The sequence below is a fragment of the Taudactylus pleione genome, unplaced genomic scaffold, assembly GCF_031769625.1.
Source record: "Taudactylus pleione unplaced genomic scaffold, aTauple2 ptg000041l, whole genome shotgun sequence".
NCBI classification, from domain to species: Eukaryota; Metazoa; Chordata; class Amphibia; order Anura; family Myobatrachidae; genus Taudactylus; species Taudactylus pleione.
In genome coordinates, this window is record NW_028284443.1 from 10,221,821 (window position 1) to 10,249,551 (window position 27,731).

At 39.7% G+C, this 27,731-nt stretch overlaps 1 protein-coding gene and 1 long non-coding RNA gene across 2 annotated transcripts in view; one reads left to right on the forward strand and one right to left on the reverse strand.

Annotated features, from left to right (window-relative positions):
* GRM8 (glutamate metabotropic receptor 8) overlaps positions 1–27,731 on the forward strand; it is a 1,218,298-nt gene that overhangs the window by 210,879 nt on the left and 979,688 nt on the right. The gene's annotated exons all lie outside the window — the stretch shown is intronic.
* Positions 695–22,147, reverse strand: LOC148537969 (uncharacterized). Its single transcript, XR_015872748.1, has 3 exons — positions 22,117–22,147; positions 9,456–9,522; positions 695–1,519 (listed from the first exon to the last, which is right to left on the reverse strand). It is a non-coding gene; the product is annotated as an uncharacterized LOC148537969 (long non-coding RNA).

Consider the following 27,731-nt stretch of genomic DNA (forward strand, 5'->3'; position numbering starts at 1 on the left):
TGGAAAATGAATGCGATGCAATAGAGAATTTTCTACCATGGCTCATAGAACGTAGAAATGCTGTCTGAATGCTAATGATTCCCTAAGTTTATGATAACAGAGTCTAGTGGCTATTTTGCATTAATGTTCAATGTTATGACAGGTGATGGTATGCCAATTATTATTTATTGAAACCTTAGTTTTAACACAAAAGAACACACACACATATGAAAAAGCAGACTTGTGTACCGTATATCTGCTTCTTGCACCTCCTCCTGGCTGGAGAGCAATGGTGTCCCTCCCTGCTGTGACACCTGGTGCGGGGAGGGTTGTAGTGCGTGTGGCAAAGGGGAAAAGGAGGCATGGCCTCACAGTCACTGGGGGTCCCAGAGGTGCGGACTTCCCCCAGGTACCACTCTGTGTGCAGTGCCAGCTCCCTCACTGTCAGGAGCCGAGTGCTGCACATAATGCTACAGTGCAGTACCCAGCTCCTGTCACTGAGGAGTTGGCACTTTGGTGTCACCCCTTGGCGGGTGACACTTGGGTTCGGCCCGCACCCCCCTTGTGATGCAGTGCTGGAGAGGCAGAATGAGAGAAAGAAGGGTGTGCAAATACAGGCAGTGTGCAGTAAAGTATTTGGGTAAAGTAGTAGAGTCATATGTGCCTACTTTTTTCACCTTCTCTCTGGGAAAAAAGAGAAGATGCAGCTGGCTACTTCAGGAGGTGCAATGGAGCTTTCACATCATTGGGACCCATCAAATTACCCCATGGAATAGACACCACAAAATGCTGTTAATTTGCGGACCATGGAGAGGGGTGTCGCTAAAATAATACATTTTCATGTGATTTTTGGCCCCGCCCCCTCCATGATTCTCATTTTCTCATTCCCATTGTGCCCACTTCACTAGGAAGTGGGCAGGATGCAGGAGATCCGGCCATTCTTCTGAGGGTGTCGGGGACTACCCAAAAAATTGAGAGCCTCCTGCAACTTCAGGGAGAGTCAGATAATACGAGTAGAATATTGTGTAAGATATTTAGTGAAGTATTTACACATTCAGCTCATGCAGATCTGCAGAATCACACAGGTACCCCTATTAGGAGGTGTATCTTTTGCATATACTACAGAGAACATGCAAGCCACTGGATGATGTGGCATTAAACAGACTATGTAGAGCCAGATATATTACTTTTTTCGAGTAATTACTGCCCATTTTGCAGCCAAATGTCTGTAGTGGAAGACTTATTTTGCAGCCAAGAACATAATGGGGACATTTACTCCCACTAACTGTGTTTTTATTAGAGATGAGCTGTTCAGTTTTTGAGAAACCTGAACACACCCAAAGTTAGGGGTTCCAAGTTGAACCGAGTCCCAGTTTGGAATCACTTTGGGGTTCCGAGTAGAACTGCATCTTGACTCGGATCTTCTCGTCAACTTCGTAACTCGGATCTAAAACCAGGATTCTACGTGTCTTGGATTGCATTTAAGTCCATCCCTCCTGATTTCAAATGCTTTGAGGTCATCAAAATTAAATGGATATGGCTGGAAATGAATGTTATTAATGTTAAAATTGAAGGAACAAAAACAGGTCCAAGTTACATGATTTTAGCCGTTTGTATACATTTTTTAAGAAACCCAAAACCAAATCTGAACCAAAACAGCAGGGGTCAGCGCTCTCTCTCGTTTTATACAGTGGTCAGGAGTGGAAGTTATACCAAGCTCCTGAGGAGTTCCTGTTTGTAAATACAACATTTTATCTGCATGTTCAATAAAAAAGTTCACTTGGTCTATGTGCCATATCCTTCTCTCTGGCACTCTCCAACTACTTTATACATAAATCAACGGTCTGAGAGTAACTCAATTCCCTGCAGCTGGAAACCACAATCTGGAGTCTGACTACAAACTATTATGTTCCTGGGAGAGCTCACCTTCCATTGATTGAGAACACTATTACAATACCAATGTAAAGTCTAAATGGAAGGAAAATCCTGAGTACAAGCTTGTTGTATGTGCTAATTTTATAAAAATAAGTTACTGGTAGGTTCAGTAAGTGTTGAAGGGAATTCTGCCTCATTATGGAAGACCCTGCTTAACAATTAATTGGGCTTCAGCACTTATTTTCAGCATATTCCAGATGTCATTTTGAAATGTGAAATAGGCACATATCTATGTCAATGTTTCCGTGATTTTGTCATGCTTTAAATGTTTATACTATTAATATAAAGTAAAGTGTTATCTTATTTCACCATTATATATTCTATGCCATGAATATGACAAATACAGGTGGAATTTAAATGATATATTATTATAAAAAAGGAAATCAAACATGATCTATCTAATGCATATTATCTATTTTATAATGAAGAAGTTATGGAATGGAATATTGCTTTAACAAGGAATTACAGGTGTTTTGAAGGATGGTACAGAATTATACAGTACAGCTGTGTTTGTCGAAAGGGGCTGAAGAAACTGGAATGTGACCAGTGGACTCTGAGTGACTAAATTTGCAGCTGCTAAAATATTAATACAGGTTGAGTCTCCCATATCCAAATTTTCCGAATTACGGAATATTTTTAGTATGACTGAGAAAGTGAAAGCTTTGCTTTCTGATGGTTCAATGTACACAAACTTATTTTTAAGGCACAAAATAATTAACATACAGTATACAATAACCTTTAGGCTGTGTGTATACGGTGTATATGAAACATAAATAAGTTTCATGTATGTACACAATAGTACATCATTTTGATGCTCAAAATGATTAAAAATATTGTATAAAATGACCTGCAGGCTGTGTGTAAAAGGTGTATATAACACATAAATGCATTCTGTGTTTAGATTTGGATCCCATACCCAATATATTTCATTATGATATGCAAATATTCCAAAATATGGAATATTCCGATATCCAAAATACCCCTGGTCCCAAGCATTTTGGATATGAAAGACTCAACCTGTAATTAAATAAAATAAATATTAAATTGCTAGTCAGACCAACATCTATATTTTATATACAGCTTTTAATTATATCAACTCAAGTTTTTTTGTTATACAGTAAATACTAATGTAAAATTACACCATTCAAAATACAGAGTCACACTAGCCTTCACAGTGACAATTCTTGGTTCTGGGCTAAGATAGAGATCAGCACTAAGGGGTAACTTTACTAAAGGTCGATTTTAATCAATGTTGATAGATTTAAAATCAATGTTATGTTTCTGGGGCTAAATCACAAATTTATTAAAAAAGCAAATCGAAAATTGCCTGTTAAGTTTTAGTAAGTGTGTGATTTAGCCCCAAAAACACATTATCGATTCCAATTGATTTTAAATTGATCACAATCAAATAAATCAACCTTTAGTAAATATACCCCTTATTGTATGCATAGAATCCAGTTTTGGGTTTATAATATTGATCTTTTACAGGTGTATTGAAAGCAAATGGCAGTAATGGAGGATGTAGGCAGACCACTGTTGAACCTATGGGTTAAGGGTGCCTTATTAATTGTTGTGCCATTTCTTACCTTTCAGAGCTTGACTGTGTAGTACTGACCTGCTATTTATATTTCTGAAAGTTTGGAAAATGATTCTGACCTGTCTTTAAAACCATGGAGCAGTTAATGTTCACATTAAGAAAGGCATGTTCTGAGAATGTGCCAAAAAGGAGACTAGGCAATGAGTTAATCACTATATTTTTCTACTGCATTTCTGAAAAGCCAAGTCCTTGTAAAGTTAAAAATTGGGACGAGAAAAGCAAGAACTATGCTGAGCAACTGAGAGTCTAGCAATTAATTTGGCAACAAAGTGCAATAATGGTAACAAATAAAAAATACATGTTAAAAAAAATGATGAGCACTATATGTATAAATGTTAATTATTTTACATTGGAATATTTTGGGGGTAAAGTATCTCCTGAACTTATAGCAATTGTTTTGTATAGTAAGGGAACAAGTTGTCAATTACTTTTGTAAAAAAAATAAAATTTTAAGAACATGCTAACCCTGCTGAGGATTTTCTAACAATATTGCTGAGACCATTTTTTGACATTAGCGCTCATCACCTTCCAACATCAATAACAGCTTTTTTTATGTGGTAACCATGTTTTATTTTTTCAGAAGACTCTGTAGCTTCAGAAAATACCATTAGTGTTCCTTTCTAACTCATGATTTTTTTTTTAACTTAAATGGCCAAAGAAAATGTGTTTTTGAAATTTCAAGAAAGGGAACCAAAAGTAAAATGTGATTTTTCTTCCCATCTTCAAAGCACCACAAAGAAATATTTTGTGGTTCTTGTTTCACCAATAATCTGCTTTTCCAAAATACACAATAGAATTATCTGTAAATTTTGACAAAAAAAAATTGCACTTTAATTAAAAATGCATTTTTTTTTAATTTTTGCTGTCCTAATTGGAAAGCTCCCTATGTATAGAAAGAAATTGGTGGCCCAAAAAGGCCTATCATTTTAAAAACTAGACAACCTACCACATTAAATGGAGGGATCCCTTATTTATTTTTTATTTGGTACAGGATGGGGGAGATAACGACTTTAAATCCCACCTGTCTATTGAAAATTTATTTTTTTGTGTACTGTTTCAGTTAGTGTCTGATCACCAGACAATAACTACTAACTAAGAAGGCACATGGTTTAAAAGAGGAGACTCCCCTCTTTGAAGACAGGGTGCCCCTTTGTGTGTCGCGCAAGGATGGAGGAGACAGGGCAAAAAATGCCCTTCTGCCACCTATGGAAACTTATTTTATTCATTGGTCCTAGACAATATTGTCTGGTGATCACAGGTAACAATGTGAAAGAGAAGACTCCCCTCTTCCATGTGTGAGTGACCCCTCATTTACATATGTAATTATGGCATGACATCCATTTTCTGTATTGCAAGGTAATATTGTCAGGTGATCAATAGTCAGTAGCTACTAGTTGCTCACATAATTTGACAGAGGACTCCCTTCTTTCATATATGGGTATGCACAAAGTTGTTGGTGTCATTATGGGGCTAAGAGGGCACATAGTGCCCTTACCCATATAAAGAAAACAGATGTTTTCCATTGCGCAGTGTAACAATGTCTGCTGATCATAGGTGATGACCAGAAATAAGTACTAAGGGGACCCATATTTTGAAAGCAGTGACCCCCTTCTTTCTAAAATTAATATCTCTGATTTCATGGAAGCCAAGTTGGGGGGATATTTTTTCCCATCCCCAGACTCTGTAGTGCAGGGGGGTGTTCCCTGGCAATCACACTGATCACCAGGTAATAATCTCGATGAAGGCACATACAGTAGATTGAAAGAGAGCTCTCCCCTGAATCAACAAGGGTGCCCCCATCTGAGTATGTGCCATGTTTGGGGAGTTAGGGGGACTTATATCTCCACCCACCCCCCTCTGGCAATACATTGATGTTTATCTGACCCATGGAGACTCCCTACCTGTGATTAGTGCCAGTGGGGAGAATGTAAGCTAGCGGGGGGGAACTTTGCTGCATATAACGCACCCCAATAATTCTCCACAGAGAAGGGTTATAGGCAGGTAAGAGACCGTGGGGTCTATTTACTAAGCCTTGGATGGAGATAAAGTGAACGGGGATAAAGTCCCAACCAAACAGCTCCTAACTGCCATGTCACAGGCTGTGTTTGAAAAATGACAGTTAGGAGCTGATTGGTTGGGACTTAATCTCTGTTCACTTTATCTCCAGGCTTAGTAAATAGACCCCTGTATGATTTGTCAGCACTTGTTCTTTGCTTTAGCTTAGATATGAAGAACATTTTCAAAACTGTTCTGTAAATTGTTTGAATTTGACTAGTGGAAATTTGGCCTTATATTGATTTTATTTGCATTGACAGAATTAATTGTCTTTTGTCATTCCAGCAATATTATATTTACATATTCTAAATTCAGTTAAATGTTAATTTATAAAATAAGGCGCAGAAAGGACTGGAAATAGAAGATTGTACAGCATTAAACTTGCACCTCCTATTCCACAACGAAGTTCAATTCATGCAAAGTTTTATTATAGTTTAGCTCATCACTACTCTAAATAAATTGCAAGGTGAAGGTTTATGAATGCAAAACTTGCATTTCTACATAGATTCAGAAGCTTAACGGTTATAGTTACATTTGAGTATTGCTGATAGAGCAATGCAAATATCACGTTTATGCCTCTGGCATGATAGATCTAAGCAAACTGCTTTACACAGTGAATGAAACATAGCCACAGGCAACTATGCAGAGCCAACATTTTAGCTCAGGCAGTTTATTATAATTCTGTTGCACATTCAATTTAAACCATATAATTCTGGGATAGAGATTGGGCAGTTTATCATTGTAAAAAAGCAAAATAGCATTGGGTCCCCATAAACAGAGCTGGTGCATCTTTGCACACTTCCCCTTCACTCATTACTTATTAACATAATAATACAAGAGCATTTTCCATCCTCAGTATAATGGCTAGTTATATAGATGCAAAGGGCCCTTAATATACAGCAACAAACACAGCACACTGAACAGTATAATATAGCTTCATGCCTAAACAAAATAAATCTCCTATAATCCCAGTACAGTTCTTATGTCCCAGTATTCCCAACATCTTGTCAATATAGAATACAGCTATTTTCTCTCCAGCTCCCTTGGTATAGTACAGTATTCTCTAGGCACTTGCAACATCAGCTACCAGGCTTGCTTAGTAAAACTCAGTGGTCACAGGTGATTACCAGCCAATAGAAGACTCCTCTCTTTCATATGTGAGTGAGCCCTCATTTACATATGTAAATATGGGCGTGGCATCCATTTTCTGTAGTGCAAGGAAATATTGTCGGTGATCATTAGTCAGTAGCTACTAGTGGGTCACATAATTTGAATGAGATTACTCCCTTCTTTCATATATGGGTGTGCACAAAATTGTCAGTGTCATTATGGGGTTAAGAGGGCCCATATACAGAAATCAGATGTTTTCCATAGCACAGGGTAACGATGTCCGCTGATAATAGGAATAAGTTTGCACAGTTCTAAAGGATGAGTAAGGAAGAGTAATGTCATTTCTGTGTATGGAGTAAGTGCAACAGTCAACCTCCTATTGTAGAGAAGTGCAAAGATGAAACTTTAAATTTGTAGAAGATGATTAAAGAAATGATAAAAGGGACAGTGAGGGTGCATTTTTATTTTTATTCCATGACAGAGGTTGCTATGCTTTCTTGAATTATGGCACCCTAAAATATCAGTATTTTCTTCATGACACCCCTACGCCAATAGTTTCTTATTGAGAAATTCAGCAAAAATGACTACATTAAGTAAAATGTGCTTACTGTACATGTTATCCTTGGGTTTAGTTATGTGGTTGTGGGCAGGGTTGTGCTTGTTTGTCCACTTATTTTATTATTGCCAGCTACCAGCACTGGTTTTGCCTATCACATTGACCCTAAAATAATTTGATTTGGTAAAGGACTTCCAACCTGTGGCACCCCTGCAAGTGACCTGCAGCACCCCAGGGTGCCACTGCACCTAGTTTGGGAACCACTGTTCCATGAAATGTGGAAGGGTGTATGGCCACTTTCCCCATTCAATAAGATTTACATTATTGCTTCAGCTCATAACTGGTGGCACTTAAATCTAATCCTACAGTATGCCTTTAATGGGATGTACCTGGTGCTTTACAATTGCCCTTCTGTGCAGATGTTCACTTTAAATCACATTCCAAGTAATCAGAAAGTTTCACAAGTAACAATCGCCAAATCTAGTAAATTAGGTATTGATGCAATTTCACTGTCATTGTTAATTCTAAATTCGGCAGTAATCTACAAAAATAACAGAAATGACTATGTAATGAAGGAAGTGTTTCTAATGTGGTAGGAAGGAACATTGTTTCTGAGATGTCTTTACATATTTGAACAGAGGGCTCGATTCAGACCCGCTCGCTAGATGCGTTCGCACGCAGCCAGCGTATACAAATCCCGCGATCGCATGGCAAGGCATTAGTATGCCCACTATAACAAACAAACATAGAAAAAAGGGCAAGATTTTGTCAGGTGCACTTATAGGGTCAAAATATTCTAGTATTCAAACAGTACTCTGATACAATATTAAAATATAACCTTTAATTGAATATACTTAAAATTCCAGTAATTGAGTCCAAAAATATAGGCGAAATATGATTAAAATAAAGAAAGATAAGTAAAAAGTGTATACATATGTAGAATGTTAGAAGGTGATTTAAAAGAGCCACCTGCTGCCGGTTTATTCAACGTGTATTATAATACCTGAGGCTTATATGGTGCGCCTTGATCAAGTATATGGATAGTGTTAATATTATTATACCATATAATTGTTACACCTGATGATCATTTTGTGGGAATTGTGTGTTATTAGTGTTTTACTAAGGAGTGGAGGGAAGGGAAAAAACAAATAATATTGCTTTGCAATCAATATCCCTGTTACTTCTATGATGTTATATTGTTAATAAAACCCATAAGAATTTACAACAACCGCCAGGTATCGATGGTCTGACAGAAAGGGCGAGTATCTATGTTGATAGACATCTCCGAAAATTTGTAATAGAACTACCATCCTACATAAGGGATACCTTGGATATCTTGGGTAAGATACATAACCTAACAGTGACAAAAGAGACTTGGTTATGTACATGTGACGTAGAGTCGCTTTATACCAGCATAAACCATAAGAACGGTATAGAAGCAATTGAATACTTCCTAAATATGGAAGAGGGTAAAGATGTGAATGGCTTCATTCTACAACTTCTTGAATTCATCCTTACCAAAAATTTCTTCACCTTTAATGAGAGATATTACCTACAGACTCGGGGTACAGCGATGGGCACAACGTGTGCACCGACATATGCCAATCTGTACCTCGGGTGGTGGGTGAAAAATGTAGTATTCTCATGGGAAAATGATCGATATACTGACCATATAACATCTTGGTTTCAATATATCGATGATATTTTGATTATTTGGGAAGGAACAAAAGAAAAATTGATGGAATTCATTGCCATACTAAATCGTAATGAGATCAACCTGAAACTCACTAGTGATATGAGTCAGGAAATGGTAACCTTCTTGGATCTACAGATAAAAATAACAGAAGAAGAACATATAATTACCGATATGTTCCGAAAGAAAACGGCCACTAATAGTATTCTCCATGCCAACAGTTCCCATCTACCTGCCACCATTAAAGGAATACCGAAAGGGGAATTTCTGAGAATTCGACGCAATTGTACGGAAACAGCAACATTTGAAGAAAGATCTAGTGAATTAACCAGCAGATTACAGAGGAGAGGGTATAGTAAGAAGACCATCAAACGGGGATACTATGAAGCAAAAAGAAAAAATAGAGAAACACTAATATTCCCTACTAAGAAAGAAAAAGGAGACGATAATAAAGTTAGATTTATCGGAACTTTCTGTAACGAATGGAAACAGATAAAAGAAATCCTACAAAAACATTGGAATATACTTACCATGGATAGTGATTTGGAGATGATGCTTGGTGAAAGGATTGAGGTTAGCTGGCGAAGATCGGATAATCTACAAAAAAGATTAGCACATAGTCACTTCAAAAGGCAAGAAAGTCACAAAACAAATATAAAAGGATGTCACAAATGTGGAAATTGTACTACCTGCAAATACATAACACCTAAAAATAAAACAACTGACAGATTTGGCAAGGATATAGAGATAAAAGATTTTATCAATTGCAAAACAATAGGAGTGATCTATTGTCTTTTTTGTCCATGTGGCCTGAATTATATTGGCATGACCAAAAGACAAATGAGACAAAGAATTTCTGAGCACATATGAAATATAAAAAATGCCAGAACAGATGCCACCAAATTCAGGCCACTTACAAGTGTAGCCAGACACTTTCTGAAAAAGCATGATAGTAATCCGAACCATCTGAGAGCATATGGTATGGAAAGAATAAAACTAGGAATCGGGAGGGGACATCAACAAAGAATTGTTGAGAAAAGAATCAAGGATGATATTCTTGATGAATAGTGTGGACCCCCTCATGGATTAAATGAACAATCAATTTGGAGCCTTTTTGTAGACCAATGAGGAAGTTTATAATAACCTCACTTATATCCCTTTCCTTCAAATAAAGAACCACAAAGCATGACTATTATAGAAGAACGGATGCCCCACTTAACACTATAAAATACCATCTATAAATCAAGGATCTTAGGAGAGATGTTTATATGAAATTTAGATCAAAATATGAGGAGTGTATTGATTTGATAAAGTATATTGCATATGGACATACGTAATTTTGAAACATAAAGATACCTTTATGTAGGGACACAGTAGCCTTTTGTATTAACACATTTTTTCTTTATATTATATATATAAAATAAACACCAACACATTTAAACACAATCACTAATACTATCTATTAAACTTAAGCACTTTATTATTCATCACTATTATAGCAGGGCAACATCACGGGATACATTTTTAAATGCTCATGAATTTTGCCCCATTCCACTCATTATTATTTTTAACATAGAGAATTAATAAGACAGTAAATACTAATTCTTTCACTAATAAATATGTTTTTTCACTTTATTTTTATATTTATATGGTTTTTTGTTGTTTGTTTTTTGTCTTTCTCACCATGATTTATAACATATTATTAATTCTACATAGAAATAACATTAGTTAATGGATTAGGAATGGGATAATCAATATTGGTATCATGATACATATTAATGCTGTAGTGTATCTCGTGTGGTTGAATATCGATATGATCTATGACTGGACTCCATATGATATACTATAGTACTATTAGTATTATTGTCACATATGTTTATTTTATTTTTATTTTTATTCTATTTAGTAATACTATCTGTAATACAGTGATATAACTTAATTAATTTTCATACTTGATGATTGGATTCAATAACTAAAACTAATATTCCTAATATGGACCATATTACATCCTCCTCTGTCTTATTATTTATCCTCATATACCAATGGATTAAAATTATAAGTCTAACACAGGCAATTAACATATATTTAGACTGCTCAGCATTTTAAATAAGTGTTAAGTATTGCATAGGAACTGTTGTAGTGATAGTAGCATTAGCTTTATTACTACAACATCAATTTGAGACATATGTATCTAAAAGGATGTTTATTTATTTACTATCTATCTATCTAGTTATATTATATCTATATGGATCCTTATAGTGTAGAGGGGATAATCGTGTAATCATTCACATGATTATCCTCCTCATGGGGACAAAAACAAAATATTTAATATTTATAAACCAACAAATAACAAATGAGGCAAATATATTCTTCTTAACACCGTATAAGTCACTAAATGGTTAATAAGCAAAAGTGGCATGATATACCTTTTTTATTGTTTATTTATTTTATTCCTAAATAATGTTAATAAGTTCCATTCATATTACTAATGAGCACACCTGATTTATGATCATACCATGGAGTAGATAGAAGGACCAATTAGAGAGAGCAATGGAGAAGAAAATTCAAACTGACCAATAAGATAGACCTCTATGGGATAAAAACACGACCCGACAGGCATTCTGGTTGCACTGCCTAGAGAAAGCAGCTATCGGCGAAACGTGCGTCGGCATACCACGCTGCCGCCGGTTATAGCACTATCATATGCTAATACATTAATAATACCAGCAATAGACATTATGTGAAATAGGGCTTATGGAGATTGTTTGTAATGGGAGAAATGTGTGACGCCGTCCTGTGACTGTAACAGACGGGCCATGATATTGTAATAAGAAATCCATGTGTGTATGAGCAGTGAATGGGATTTGGGACATGAGTCTATGCATTACAGCACAGACCTGATAAACCTCATAGAAACGCTACAGCATTACAGATAAAGAGCCAAATCACATTATATGAAGACTCTATCTGTCTGAGAACAATAGCTGTATATATGAACTGCGAGGGAGCTCATTATTGAAACATATTTGCAACTGTATCCTTATTCCAATGTGATGTAATTTTGTTGCGTATACAAAAGGCAACATATACTAACAACCTTGTAATACTGACAGTGAGGATAAGATATAATAATACATACTCAACAAGATGTACTGTCACTCTCAAGCAAAATTTTATTAACAATATAACATCATAGAAGTAACAGGGATATTGATTGCAAAGCAATATTATTTGTTTTTTCCCTTCCCTCCACTCCTTAGTAAAACACTAATAACACACAATTCCCACAAAATAATCATCAGGTGTAACAATTATATGGTATAATAATATTAACACTATCCATATACTTGATCAAGGCGCACCAGATAAGCCTCAGGTATTATAATACACGTTGAATAAACCGGCAGCAGGTGGCTCTTTTAAATCACCTTCTAACATTCTACATATGTATACACTTTTTACTTATCTTTCTTTATTTTAATCATATTTCGCCTATATTTTTGGACTCAATTACTGGAACTTTAAGTATATTCAATTAAAGGTTATATTTTAATATTGTATCAGAGTACTGTTTGAATACTAGAATATTTTGACCCTATAAGTGCACCTGACAAAATCTTGTCCTTTTTTCTATGTTTGTTTCTTATTGTGATATTTACAAGATTACAAGGTAGCACCTTCACCTATATCACAAATACGAATTTATAAAAGAAGTGAAGTTGTAGGGTCTTCTAAATTATATCAAATTAATGAGAACATTTCTCTGGAATTTAATTAGAAATATATTGGTGCGAGATCATACTCCCTGTTAGTTTTTTTGTATGCCCACTATGTCTTAGCGTGCGATCGTTGTGTGTATTTAAACACCCACTAGCCTGTATTAAGATGCCCACTAATGCACATCATCTCTAGGAAGTGTATGCAACCATCGGTAACATCGAGTACCATCGGATTCATACGTAACACTTGTGGTTGACCATACCCTACTGCGAGTGCTTCATTGTAAGATTCAGCCAAATGATGTGTACTATGATGTTGCGTCTTAATTATGCACACCTCTGACATGGCATTAAGACGCTGAGGCATGCCCACGTTCGAAACCACCACTCCCCCGTTTCCAGGACCCAATCCCTGTCACCACCCACAAACTGCTTCTCCGGTCTCTCATTCTGGCGAGGTGGCTATGCTCAGCGAGCGCTTCGCGATTGCATGTCCTGGTTCACGCATGCGCAGAATTGCAAACATCGGCTGGCTGCTTGCAAACGCATCCTAGCGAGTGGGTCTGAATCGGGCCCAGAATTCCCTTTCAGATTTTACTGCCTTCAGGAGGGATCTCCCAGATTTTCCTTATAACAGTTGAGAGCAATTGCCTTATTTGCATTTTTTTGAAACTCCTTAGTTTGTACTTTATCAAATTTATTGGAGTGTAATGGAGTTGGGTAGGTTTCCTTCTTCCATTGCACAAATTACCCATACAATATATGCACTTACTCTTTGAAGATGCCAAGTCCCTACTACACTGCAATATGTCAGTACGAGCGTGATTGGACACTATTAATGCTAAAGTACTAACATCATATCTGCTAAAAATGTCAATGACTTGCTGCTGCTGAAACAATTGTAAAATGATTCCTGGAGTAAAATCTGGATAGAACAAATCATTTATATGCACCAGAAAATCTGTACAAAATTGTCAATCTTTTGATGCAATTGAAAAACTATTTTTAAATTCTACAAATTTATTTTCAGTATTGTAAAACATACACATGAATTATAATGTTGTTTGAACAGCTCTGATATGATTTTTTGGACATTGCTATTAGATTGGGCATTTTTTTAACCAACTGGTGTACTGTTGATTGTTTAATGCACTTATGAATTTAAGATATAAATAATTTACTGGGTGTGAAAAAGGGTGGTAGGCTCGGGCTTTAATGGGTAGGCTCGGGCTTTAATGCCCGGGGCTATTCAATTAGAGCTCTTGTTTCTTATACGGTAAATTAACTATAAACGGGCTTTAACACATAGGTTCTGGAAATAATCCCGGATTCTATGTGTTAACATGGTTGCGGCACCCAAAAACAGGCTATTTATCTGGGATTTCTTTTCCCCGTTAACGGCAGTCTGCGGGTCTTTTGGGGCTAACTGAATATTCCTGGGGATCAATTAGTCCACAGAAAAATTACCACATCTGATTGAATTCCCCCTTAATGCAGATACTTTTTTGGGGGCTCTTACATAAGTTGTCATTTGGAATTTTCTGGCTAGGGTAATTTCTATACATAGTATAAAATAAAGTCCCTGGTAGGTGTCTGTCTGTTTGGTCTAATCTCAAGAAACACTGGATGGTTTTTGATGCATTTTCACTATTCTGCAGAGCAGTGGTTCTAAAACTCGGTCCTCAGGACCCCACACAGTTCACGTTTTGCAGGTCACCCAGCAGGTGCAATCATTACTCACTGACACATTGTAAAAGATCTACAGGTGGAGCTATTTATTTCACTTGATTCTGTGTGGAGACATGGAAAACATGCACTGTTTGGGGTCCTGAGGACAGAGTTTGAGAACCTGTGCTGTAGAGCATTTGTCAAGGAAGGTTTAGGTGTATGAAACATTAATGTATGACAATGTATGACAAAAGGGAGCCAAGCAGTGATGATTTTAGTGAAGCAAGTCAATGAAAAAACTATCCTTGGTAGGCATCTGTCTGTTTATTCGGGCTAATCTCAAGAACCACTGGACGGGTTTTGATATAGTTTTCACTATTATATAGAACATTTCTCACGGAACGTTTAGGTATATGAAACATTGATGTGTGACAAAAGGGAGCCGAGCAGTGATTTTAGTGAACCAAGGCCCTCATTCAGAGCCGTACGCTCTGAGCAGATCGCACGCTCTGAATGAGGGCCGGCCTCCATGAAAATGGAGCGTCCTTCTGGACGCTCGTATAGCTGTGGGTCACCACCCACAGGCTATACGAGCGTGCATTTTGATGGCCGCGATGGTCGAGACCATCGCGACCATCGAAATTGCGAGCCGGAGCCTGCGATTGAGGTTTTCAACCGCAAGCTCCGGAGTGATTTTGGCTCTATCAGAGCCAAAATAACTCCCACTGACATCACTAGTGATGTCAGTGGGCCGGCTTTTGACGGGAGGCGTTCCCGTGGGAACGCCCCCGTCAGGGAGACACGCCTACCAAAGGGGGCGTGCTGTCAATCAACATTGACAGCACGCCCCCTTTGATCGGACACAACGAGCGAAGGACTTTCCTTCGCTCGTCGCGTCTGGCGCATGCGCACGACGGAGCTCCCTCCGTCGTGCGCATGCTCAGTCCAGAACATCGACCCACTTGCGAGCGGACAGCCGCTCGCGAGTGGGTCTGAATCAGGCCCCAAGTCAATGAAAAAAAACCCCGGCAATCTGAGCACTTAAATAGTCAAAGATATATCTCAACAATGAACTGTATTTTATACCATGTAGAGTTTGATACGTACCATCCAGTTTATCCAGAAAAATTGATGTATGCTCTGTTTACTGATACAAATTTTCAGTTTTACCCTTTTTTACTGTTCCTATTTAATTTATGTGAAAAGTGATTCCTTAATTTCAAACAAGTCCAATCCCGGTAAAGGGGCCTATCCATTAGAAGACTTTTTTTGTGAAAGACCAAAAACTTTTCCTTCCAACAAAAAGTGTTTCATGCAAAAAATCTTTCACAAACATGAAAGACTTTGTGAACAATATGTTTAAAGACCAAGGATTGTTGCTGAACGACCTTTCTAAAGTCATTCAGCAATATGCTGAAATTGAGCAGCATGTTCGAATGGCAAAAGACTTCTTTACTCGTTTGTGGGAGTGTGCGGCGCAGGACGTTTGCAGCATATCCATTAGTCGACTTTTTGAACGATCTGATGAAAACATCCTGGTTTTGGTTGGATCGTTCAAAAAAATCGTATAATAGACAGGCCCCTTTAGAGTCTGCGTTGGCATGACATTAAATAAAGCACAGGGACAGACACTTAACGTGGCTGGAGTTGACTAATAAAGGGGCCTATCCATTACCCGACTTTATGAACAATCCGACCAAAACTAGGAGGTTTTGATTACATTGTTCAAGTTACAAGTTGGGTAGTAGTCAGCAAGGACCATCGATGTGCGTGCACGCTGGGTCCTTGCCGTCTCCGACTATCTACTGAACATGCTCGTCAGGTTCGGCATGCTCAGAGATAGGAGGTAGGGCTCCTTCACTGAATGACGTTCAGTGCGGGCACGGCACCTCGCCGACCTGAAGGTCTGAACACTAGGCGTTCAGACTTTCAGGTCGCCTAATGGATAGGCACCTTTATAGTAAGTGGAGACTGTTTTTCTCATGGACAACTTTATGTGGCTCTTTTGCATGTCACATCAAAACTAAATCTTTTTGTGTTGATGGCAATCTTATAAGACCTTGGTTAAAATAGACTTTTGCCGTAACCACAAAATTGCTCCCGTGCGAAGTCAGGGCTAGTCACTAGTTTGATATAAAAAATTTTTTTTTTACATTTTATTTCTGTGAGAAATGACAATTAGAGATGTGCGCCGACCCCCATATTTTGGTTTTTAATTCATCTTCGTGTTTGGTTTTGCTAAACCACCCTCAAGAGTTTTGGTTTTGGCTTTGGATCTGGATTTAAGAAAAAATAAAAAAAATTGATAAAAAGACTTTAAAAACAGCTAAAATCATGTAATTTATGTAATCCAAAACCCAAAATTCAGATCTAAACACTGAATTCTGAACTACGGAAAGATAAAAACCGCGACTCCTATTTACTTGGATTTCATCAGATCATCAGAATCGCGACTCCGATTTACCTGGATTCATGAAATTCGGGTGGATACAGATTTCTGGAGAACCGACCCATACATCTCTAATTACAATACTGCAAGCACTTTTCTGTTATATAATTATTAAGTGCTCTGTCTTTATTTCTTGTATAAACTCCTTTTGTGTATGTGACACAAATTAAACTGATTGTAGGGAATTATTGTAGTCTGGATTTGTGCTGACTAAAACAGAGGTGAAGAGTCTAATGAGTTCCAGACAAGCTGAGTCTGGATACACAAGTACAGTACACTGCAGATAAGTCAAGAGGATAACAAGAAGGGAAAATCAAAGCTGAGCTAGGTCAGAACCAGACAAAATGAGCCAAATCAGCAGACAGGAAAAAAGTTAGTGATCAAGGTCAGATGTAAAGGAATCAATCAAAACTCAGGAAACAGGAAATCAGGACTCTGGAACCTAGGAATGCTGGACCACAGGATGTGAGCCTAATTCTGTGGCACAGAACTTTGCACAGAACTGTTTTAAGTAATAATTCAAATTAACTAGGCAACTTGACATAAGCAGATAAAGTGGAGAGAGATAAAGTACCAACCAGTTTCTGTCAATTTTCAAACACAGTATGTAAAAAAGCTTTTTAAGTGGCCTAGAATTTGGTAGGCATGTTATAAAAGCATCTGAAATGTAATTCACACTATCAAAGTCCCTAACGTTTTCTGGGTCTAGGATCCAGATTGAGCACTTAAAATTTGTAATCCACAACAGTGTGTATGCAAGACCTTTTCAGCCCTGTCATATTGATGTTTTGTCTTGCTCTCGTGCTACCCTAATTTGAGTTTCCAGTGTGTGTTTGAGAGCCAATATACTGTAAGTATTCAGCCAGAATTCCATTTTTTTCATTAACCCATAATGTCATTAATCCTTGTTATGCCTCTAAACAGTGGCACCATATCATAGTAGCTCAGCTGACCTGACAGTTTATATTTAAGAAGGACAGGCAGTGGCTTATTTCAACTCTCTACCTAACAGGAAGGGACGGGGGCCCCAAAATATGAGTGCTCATTCTGCATCTGGCCACAAAATTGTACATATTTCTACGGAGGAATTTTCTTCTACATGTGTGTGTTCCCAGTTCATCAACTCCACGCAGCCAAATGAATTGTCAGTTTTCATCTTCTCTCAATTTAAGGAATATGTTAGTGAAACCATTGAGTTTAATGGGGAACCAGTTTTTGTTTTATAAAAGGAACTTCTGTGTTCCATCCAGAGAGGAGATAGAAAGTGCATGGATTTCCAAAAACAGATGCTCCAAGATAGGGAGCTCAAAACTGTTGTGGCGATAGAGATGGGTATCTGGAGAGTGCTGTGAGAGGGTATAAGTTCCTAGAAGGTGCCACTAACCAAATCTATGCGTACGTTAAGTAAATTAAAGCATTGTTGCTCGCTAGGCTCACTTGAAAAATGAATAAAATAGAGTTGTATACAGAGAGTGTTAGAGCATGGTAGTGTTAAGACTCTAGTAAGTACAGAGCAAGAAAGAGTGAGAATCACACAATGGGGGAGATATATAAAATCTTTGGTAGAGATAAATTTGAGAAGTTGACCATAGCAAACAATGAGTTTCTAGCTATCACTTATCTAGCAAAGTGTATAACATGATAGTTACAGTAGAAGCTGATCGGTTGCTATGGTCAACTTCTCCACTTAATCTTTCTTAGAGGTATGATAAAAAAAAATAAATCATATTTCAATAGGTAAAAGTTGCTCGGGATAAGTGGCATCACTAGAAGGGGCACACTGGGTGACACCATCTGGGGGGGTAACACCACAATAGCAGAGCTGCTCTGTTATTTAGGTGTCACCCCTCTGATGGTGTTACTGAGCAGAGCTGCAGCGATGACGGATGCATGCGTTATCCACACTATGCTGGGAGAGGCTGGGTGTTTCCCAGCAGCTCCCGAAGCGCATTTACATGCCCCAGTGTAACAAGGGTAGGGAAGTGACACACGGTCATGCCCCCAAAATGGCACAAATTATAAATCACAAGCATGTGCTCACCTCTGCTCGGGACCTCATTCAAACCACAGGGTTTAAGTGATTGAAGATTTGTCCCTGGAATCTGGTCTACCACTCCAAACACTATAATTATAGTCTGTTGCTGTCCCCCAAGCTTCCCCATATTGGCTCTACATTTAGCTGTTATTGAGGGCTTATTTAAACTTTGCACTGAAATATAATCTGTGCCCTGTAATATAATTATTTTATTGTCTATTTTATATTATATTATTCCTAAATGTATAAACATTGTTTTGCCACTCCAGTTTACTTATTTCAATCACCTTTTTGGTAAGTTTAGGGTAAGATTTGGATCTACTATGTGCTGTATTACTCAGTGTTGGATAAACAGCAGGGAGGTCGGCTAGTGACCCCCATAGGGCTGCAGGGCCGTGGAGAGCAGACTTGGGCTCGGCACGTAAAAGGGGTGTGGTCAATCTGGGGAGTTGTGGCCATGGCCCCTTTAGAAAATGTGAAAATAATAGAATGTGCGGTGCATCACACTATATACCAGGGGTGCCAGATGCACAAGGAATGCTGGCAGATGTACATGAGGATTTTTGTCCCCCTCAGCAGATGCAGCACCCATAGGAATATGGGGAGAAGGGGATTTGAGGGCGGGGAACATGTGGACAGAGGAGGAAGTCTCTCCTAATAGCAGCTTACTCATTCTGGGGCCAGGCCCCCGCTGGGCACCTTTCAAGCCCCGGTAATTATTACCCACTCCCCCCTTTCTCTCTGCACCCCTTGTAATTAACAAGATTGTCTTTTTAGATCTGAAAAGCACCTTGCAACAACAGGCAGTGACATAATTTGCCCCCCATAGGAGCTGCATTAAAAGCAGAAAGATATCAATAAAGTCATTGGTTTAAAAACAGAAACTTTATTTTATCCTTGAATCATTAATCGAATACATTTACTGTGGTATTACCAATTTATACTGCATTAATTGCTTTGTGTATATTACCCATTTATGTACATATTTTTATTGCCTATAATAATCGTGAACAAGCCACAAGTAAAACTCTATTTGTATCATTACCTTATTTATCATTTTTCTTTTGTATTCTATTCACCACACAAAACATTAAGGGGGGGACAGAGCACAATTACTACCCAAATTTACTTTATATTGCTAGAAGGTCAGACATCCTTCTTCGTAAGTGCAGCTCCCCCCGCCCAGTAGAACCAAGACAGTGCGCAAGTAATATCCTACTTTTTTATAACAGAAACTGTTTTCCACAAATACTGGATTGCCAACAATCAGTGGTGTAACTAGGGTATTTGGAACCCAGTGCAAGTTAAAAAAACGGAGTCCCCGACCCACCCCCTCACAAGTAAAGAAAAGAAAGTGGGCGTTGTCACAAATGCCATAAGGGGCGTGGCAACATAACACACCACCATTTCTCATCACTCTGGGAACATTCCTTTCCAATCCATATGCACCTTAATACCCCAAGTAGTAGTGCCCCTCTTGCAATGACCACTGTAATAGTGGTCCTCTTGCAGTGCCACCACCCCCCTAGTTATGCCACTGCCACCAATTAACTTCAGTGTTACCTCTAGTAAAGGAAGTAATATTGGGGCTGCAGACAACAAAGAGTGAAGAATCCTAAGATCACTGAATACTTTAGTGGTATTAGATTAAGATCTACATTGCATATACTATACAGTGCAGTACATTGTGAGTATGGGACTTGTAGTTTCATGGCTGCACATAGAACTGGTTGACTTAGTAGCTGTTTAGATTATATTTTCCATGATATTTCATATATTGGAGATCAGTGCCTGCAGACACCTTTGATTTCTTTTATTTTCTTCTGATTCCAATTGTTCTATGTTTTTATTTGTGTAACATGTTTTTTTTAGTTTCTGCCATAGTGATTATTTACCTATTTGGAATTAAAATGTAATCACTAAAGCCTTTTAGGATTAAGTATAGAGTATATACTGAGCTTTTACACAATACAAGAGCAACACTAATGGTGCATATTGTGCTTTCTCTTCTGTATGTTCATTCAGCCCAGCCCATTCTTATAGTTAGCATTTTCCACCCTGGAAGCACAATTATCTGAAAGTGTATATGGCGACACAGAAAAATAGAAGTGCTGGATTGGAAATGTCATTTGTGGTGCACGGATAATTTAAAATAGAACTTATTAGAAACATTTTAATATGTATATAGATAAAAAAAAAGCAAATTTTTTGGTTCAAATAAAGATGAAAGAAAACAATGATAAACAATTTAAAACATGCTGTGTTTTTGCCTTCACTATGTCTTCAACTATTAATTTAATAAACAATCTTGAGTGTGTCATGTTATGACTTTAGAAATGATTCTTATATGTAGTTTGATTATTAGGAGTCATTATGGTAAGGAATATGTATAGGCAAGTTCCTGTCAAGTATTTGTGGGAGGATTCCACATAAGGCTTTTTATCAATCAAAAAGCCACATATAACCTCACATGTGTTAGAATCTGAATTCAGACTTTATTAGCTGTAAATAAAGTACAGATAAGTGACACACATTGACCCTATTTCACTGGGGTTTACCATTTATCTCCATTCATTTTGATCTTATAAAGTTAACATTACACTTAGTTTATCAAAGGAGAGAGGTTCCCAGGGGGAAAGGAGCCCTTATATGAACCAGATTGCTCCAAATAGAGGTATAGATATATAGATTTTCTACTATAGGGAAAAACCTTTTTATTTGAAAGGTATAATTATTTTAACCTCTCAGGTAATCTCTGAAATTGACACAATTTGGGACAGCTGATTGGGATTTGAATCTAGGTATTGCTGGTGAATAGAACATGCACCTTACTCATATAAAAGGATAGCTCCCAATTATCTCCACACATCCGTTTAATGATAGTGAGTATCTACATTAATTTATAGGCATGTGGCAGGGTTAGTGTTTTATCCCTAAAATTAAAAAAAAAAAAAAATATATATATATATATATATATATATATATATATATATATATATAATAATTATTTCCATACTGCAGTAAAGTCCCATTAGTGCAATACTGGAGATCTATCTTGGCTGTGGTTGTACCCTACTGTCTCTAGATAAGATGAATATGCAGATTATAGACTGCTGTTCTAATGGTCCAACAAAATACATTCTCACAGCATAATAATATATGCTGTTACTGTTGTCAGAGTATGCACCAGCAGCAATCTCACTACTCAGTGAGTCTGTCCCATTCTCCATCTCTCTAAGGAGCTTGGTTCACTGTTTTACATAAATATTCTTAGTAACATTTGCACTGAAACCAAGCAACAAACATCTCAAACCACATACAGCAGCACTACCAACACAGCATCCAGTTTTGTCAAATCAAACTAAGTTGCTCACCAGAGCCGTCCTATATACCCCCCATATGGGATTTCCACCAATCAGGGCGACTGACATTGATGGCTGGCCAATCAGTGATTGCCAGGTAATTAATTCCCACCCAAACCTCAGGATTGTGTATCAGTGGAGATTTCAGGCTAGGTAATCAAATGCCTATTATGTGGATCTCTCCCAGTCAAAACCAAGGGAATACCCATTCCTATTTTTAATTTAATAGTCATACACATCTTATTCTACTAAAGGGGTCTGATAGAAATTATTATAACATTAGTTTACATAAAGCGAGAAATGATTCAGAAGTATAATTGTTGTGATTCAAATAGAAAAAATTTAAGTGTTTTTCACCTCTCTAATCACATGACCACTTGTCATGTCAAGTATATGAGAGACATCAGGCATATTAATCAGAACCAGAGTGCATGTGCTGATCACCACTCATCACGGAAAGACACAGCTAATCGATAACTAGGTTAAATTGATAATGAATGGAATAAGATACTCATATTAATTAATTAATTAATTACAATAAATACAGTACTCAATGTGTTTATTATGAAGGGGCCCTCAGAAATATATAATAAATTGATAATCCATATACAGTACATTCTATGTACAAATATATCACAATACATAATATGTCAGATTGAAATTGAATGTATCTATTATAATTTACATATGATATTGTAAAAACATCCAAACCAATAAAAATAAGGATACCAGATGTCATATTATAAAAAAAATTCTAAAAAATGTAAATATATATATATATACACATATATATATATATAATGTATATAATGATGATAACATAGCTATGAAGATGTGATAAACACCAATGACGAGTGTATGTGCTGAAAATTTATAATAAATATATATAATTCAATAAATGAACAAATAGTAATATAGCGGACTGTGAAAATGTGATAAGCACCGATGAAACCAATATCTTGTATATTGAAACTGATTTTCTACATGCCAAATGCTGTTGATTCTTTCAATAAATTGACAAAATATGAGATATGGTAAGTACTTACCCTTGTTATCTCTATTTCTACGAAGTCCATAGGGTTCCACAGGATACCTTGGGGTATAGGTGATGACGTCAGTCTTCAGGCACCACAGAGTTAAAGTTTTCAGCCTCCCAGGATGCATCTGGGTCCCTCTCCTATACCCCGCCCCCGGGCCAAGGCATCTCAGTTACGTCACAAGCCATAGGCCGGAGGAGGAGAAGAAAGAGAGAGAAGAAAAAAAGAAATCTGGACACTCACAAGAATCACATTCTCACCATAGGGAGACGGAAAAACCGGTGACCAGAATAAAGCCCATCTGCAGTACAGGTGTGCCAGGGCGGGAGTCCTGTGGAACCCTATGGACTTCGTAGAAATAGAGATAACAAGGGTAAGTTCTTACCATATCTCATATTTTCTACTTCAGGGTCCATAGGGTATCCACAGGATACCTTGGGGATGTCCCAAAACAGTATCCTTTAAGGGTGGGGACGCTCCTGTGCTGAGAGGAGAATCCGCCGCCCGAAGGAAGCATCCTGAGAGGCAAAGATGTCAAAAGTGTAATACCTCACAAAGGTATTGACAGAAGACTACGTAGCAGCCTTGCAGATCTGAACTGCAGAGGCACCACGTCTAGCTGCAAACGAAGGACCCACAGACCTAGTGGAATGAGCCCTTACCAAGGAGGGAACTGGAAGACCTTCATGAAGATAAGCTTCTGAAATTGCCATACGAATCCAGCCTGCCAAAGTCTACTTTGAAGCAGGCCAACCCTTTTTACGGAAGCCATAGAGGACAAACAAGGCGTCCGACTTCCTAAAAGAAGAAGTGCGGTCAACATAAATTCTCAATGCCCGCACAACATCCCAAGTGGCGTCACCCACTGAAAGTCCAGGTGAATTGAAAGCCGGCACAACAATTTCTTCATTGATGTGAAAACTGGATACCACTTCGGGAAGGAATCCCGGATGAGTGCGAAGCACCGCCCTATTCCTATGAAAAATCAGAAAAGGGGGTCTACAAGAGAGAACCCCTAAATCCGAAATCCGTCTGGCCGAGGCAATGGCCAGAAGGAATATGGTTTCAGCTGTAAGCCATTTAAAGTCCACTGAGTCCAGTGGTTCAAACGGCGGTCCCTAGAGAACTCTCAGGACCACAGCCCAATTCCAAGGCGCCACCGGTGGAACAAAAGGTGGCTGAATGCGAAGAACACCTCGCATAAAGGTGTGCACATCAGAGAGCGCAGCAATCCTACGATGAAACCAGACTGACAGGGCAGACACCTGCACTTTCAGAGAAGCCAGGCGAAGCCCATGATCCAGTCCAGCCTGTAGGAAAGCCAACACCCTAGACAGGCGGAACTCCCTAAGGGAATACCCTCTAGGTCTACACCACCGGAAGAAAGTATGCCACACACGATGGTAGATTCTTGCCGAGGAAGGTTTACAAGCTCTTAGTATGGTTTGCACCACGGAGCTAGAAAAACCCTCTGGACCTTAGCATGACCGTTTCAACAGCCACACCTAGTCAGGTCCGGGTGAAGACAAGGACCCTATGACAAGCAGATTCGGTCGTAATGGTAACCTCAGAGGAACGTCTACTGACAGACTCTGGAGGTCGGAGAACCAGTGCCGTCTGGGCCACTCGGAAGCTATCAACAGTAACGTACCTCCTTCTTGATTTGAATTTCCGTAATACCCGCGGAAGAAGGGAAAACGGAGGGAAAAGGTAGGCAAACTGGAACGTCTACTAGACGGACAGGGCATACACCAGAGACGCCTTTTCGTCTCCTGTTCGAGACCCATACACCGGCAACTTGTTGTTGTGCCGGGACGCCATGAGGTCTATCTCTGGAAGACCCCACTTGTCCACCAGACTCCGAAAGACGTCCTGGTATAAAGACCACTCTCCCGGTTCCTCCTTGCTGGTTTAAATAGGCCACCGTGGTGGCGTTGTCCGACGGGACCTGCACAGGGTGACCCTGGAGATCCGGCTGTGCCCGTTGGAGAGCTCTTGACACCGCATGGAGCTCCAAAATGTTTATTGGAAGCTCCGCTACCGCCCGAGTCCACCTGCCCTGAAACAAGTGTGGACCCGTGACAGCGCCCCAGCACCGGAGACTGGCGTCCGTTGTTAACAGGACCCAGTTCGCCACCCAGAATGGGCGACCCTTGTTGAGGTGGGTCGTCTGCAAACACCAGGTTAGAGACAGGCGAACATCCGGAGTGAGCCCCATCGTCTGGGACTTGAGACACTGAGGCAATCCATTCCATCTGGACCGGATCAATAGCAGCAGAGGTTTGGAGTGAAATTGGGCGTACTCCACCATGTCGAATACCGACACCATTGAGCCCAATAACCTCTTTGCCAAGTGTATCGACACTCGACGACACTGCAGACAACTGCGCACCCTCAACTACAAAGCAAGGATCTTTTCCTCCGTCACAAAGATCCACTGCTGCCTGGAGTCCAATAAGGCCCCGAGGTGCAGGATCCTCTGAGACGGGGTGAGAGTGGACCTCTGCCAGTTTGTCAACCAGCCGTGACGTGGCAGTACCGCAATCGTCAGATCCAGATGGTGTAAAAGAAGCTCTGGAGACCCCGCTATCAACAGGAGGTCGTCCAGATAAGGCAACAGTCGGACTCCCTGCGTCCGCAGGAGAGCCGCCATGACCGCCATGACCTTGGTGAATACCCGTGGAGCAGTCACCAGGCCAAAAGGCAGTGCCCGGAACTGGAAATGTTCATTGCAGATTGCCAATCTGAGGAACTGCTGATGGCGCAAAAGAATAGGGACATGCAGGTAAGCGTCCTGGATGTCCAATGACACCATGTAGTCCCCAGGTTCCAGTGCCAGAATAATGGACCGCAGGGTCTCCATCCGAAACAGAGGCACCCTCAAGGACTTGCTGAGGGCCTTTAGGTTTAGTATTGAACAGTAAGACCCATTGGGTTTCTGCACCAAAAATAGAATGGAATAGAAACCCAGGCCCCTCTGGGAAATTGGAACATGCACTGCGACCAGCACCGGGCGAACTGAAGCAGGCGCCCCCCACTTTGGGGTCCCACAAAAGGAGGCCTGGACCGTCAGGCCGCAGGTTTGTTATCTGACCTAGGAGCCGGACGTCTGGTACTCCAGACCTGTTTCTTGGGCTTGGACAATTTCTTGGCCCCAGCCTGCTGTGGAAAGGACTGTACTTTAGGCCTACCTTGGGCCCTGTGAGGCCAAAAGGACGACCCACCAGCACTAGAAGGAATCGTAGCAGACAGAAGACATGCAGATTTTGCTGCTGCCAACGTAACTACAATTTTGTCCAGATCTGGACCAAATAGTACCTGTCCAGACCTTCTAATCCCTTTTTGGAATCCGCGTCCGCTTTCCAAGAACGTAACCATAAGGTGTGATGAGCAGCCACGGCTGCAGAGGAGATCCTAGAGGTGAGCATACAAATATCTAAGGCCGCTTCATTAATGTAAGTGGCCGAGTCTTGGAGATTGCCCACCAACTCGGTCTGTACAGCCGAACAGTCAGAGTACAAAGACGCCTCCAAATTATCCGCCCAGCGCTCCATAGCTCTGGCTACCCAACACACGGCCAGAGCCGGTCTGGATGCTTCCCTGCAAGGGAATAAACGGATTTGAGGCAGATCTCCACCTTGCGGTCAGTGACATCCTTCAAGGATGACATCGAAGGCATAGGCAACGTGGCACTTTTGACTAGGCGTGTGACATGTGAATCCACTTGCATAGGGGATTCCCGCTTAGAAAAATAATTGACCGCAAATGGATAAGCCACGGCTAAACGTCTCTGGGGCTGAAACCGTTTACCTGGATTTTTCCACGCCTCCTCTAAATGATCCACTAATTGATCAGAAAGAGGGAACACCGTAGCCTCACCCTTAATATCCTTAAAAAGGCATATATGAATGTGGCCACCAAAGGATCAATATCCTCAATAACTAAAGCCAAGCGGACCGCTCGAATAAGACCAGGGATATACACCTTGGACTTAGCGTCCGGCTCTTTGGTACGGAGAGGTTCTTGGTCAGATAGATCCAGAATCTCCCCATGATCTGACGTCTCATCGTCATCCCCATAAGGAGCAGATAAAGACGCCACCGGCCGTTATGAGGCCGCAACACAGACTCCCCCTGTAAAACATCGGACAAATGCTGAACTGATGTAGTTAAGAGTATTAACCCATGCAGGCTCCGGAGAAACCTGGGAAGGGACAGGGAGACTGTGGGGTACCATCAATTGTCTCAGGAACTCCCGCATGGGTGACGACACCACTGACTGCTGGAACAAACCCGTCTGGGTAAACGCAGGTGGCAGAGCTAGCTGGCCCACAAGGGTTGTAAGCGCCTTAGCGAAACAAGCCCAGGGAGGTTCCTGTACCGGGACCATGACCATAATCGGCCGTGACAGTGCCAGGCACTGGGGGCATAACCCCTCCGCGTTACCCTCCCCCTCCGCTATTGGTACCTTACATTTAGTACACATGAGCTGGAGAGGAAAATCAGTCTCAGACATGATGGTAAGTATGTGACACTC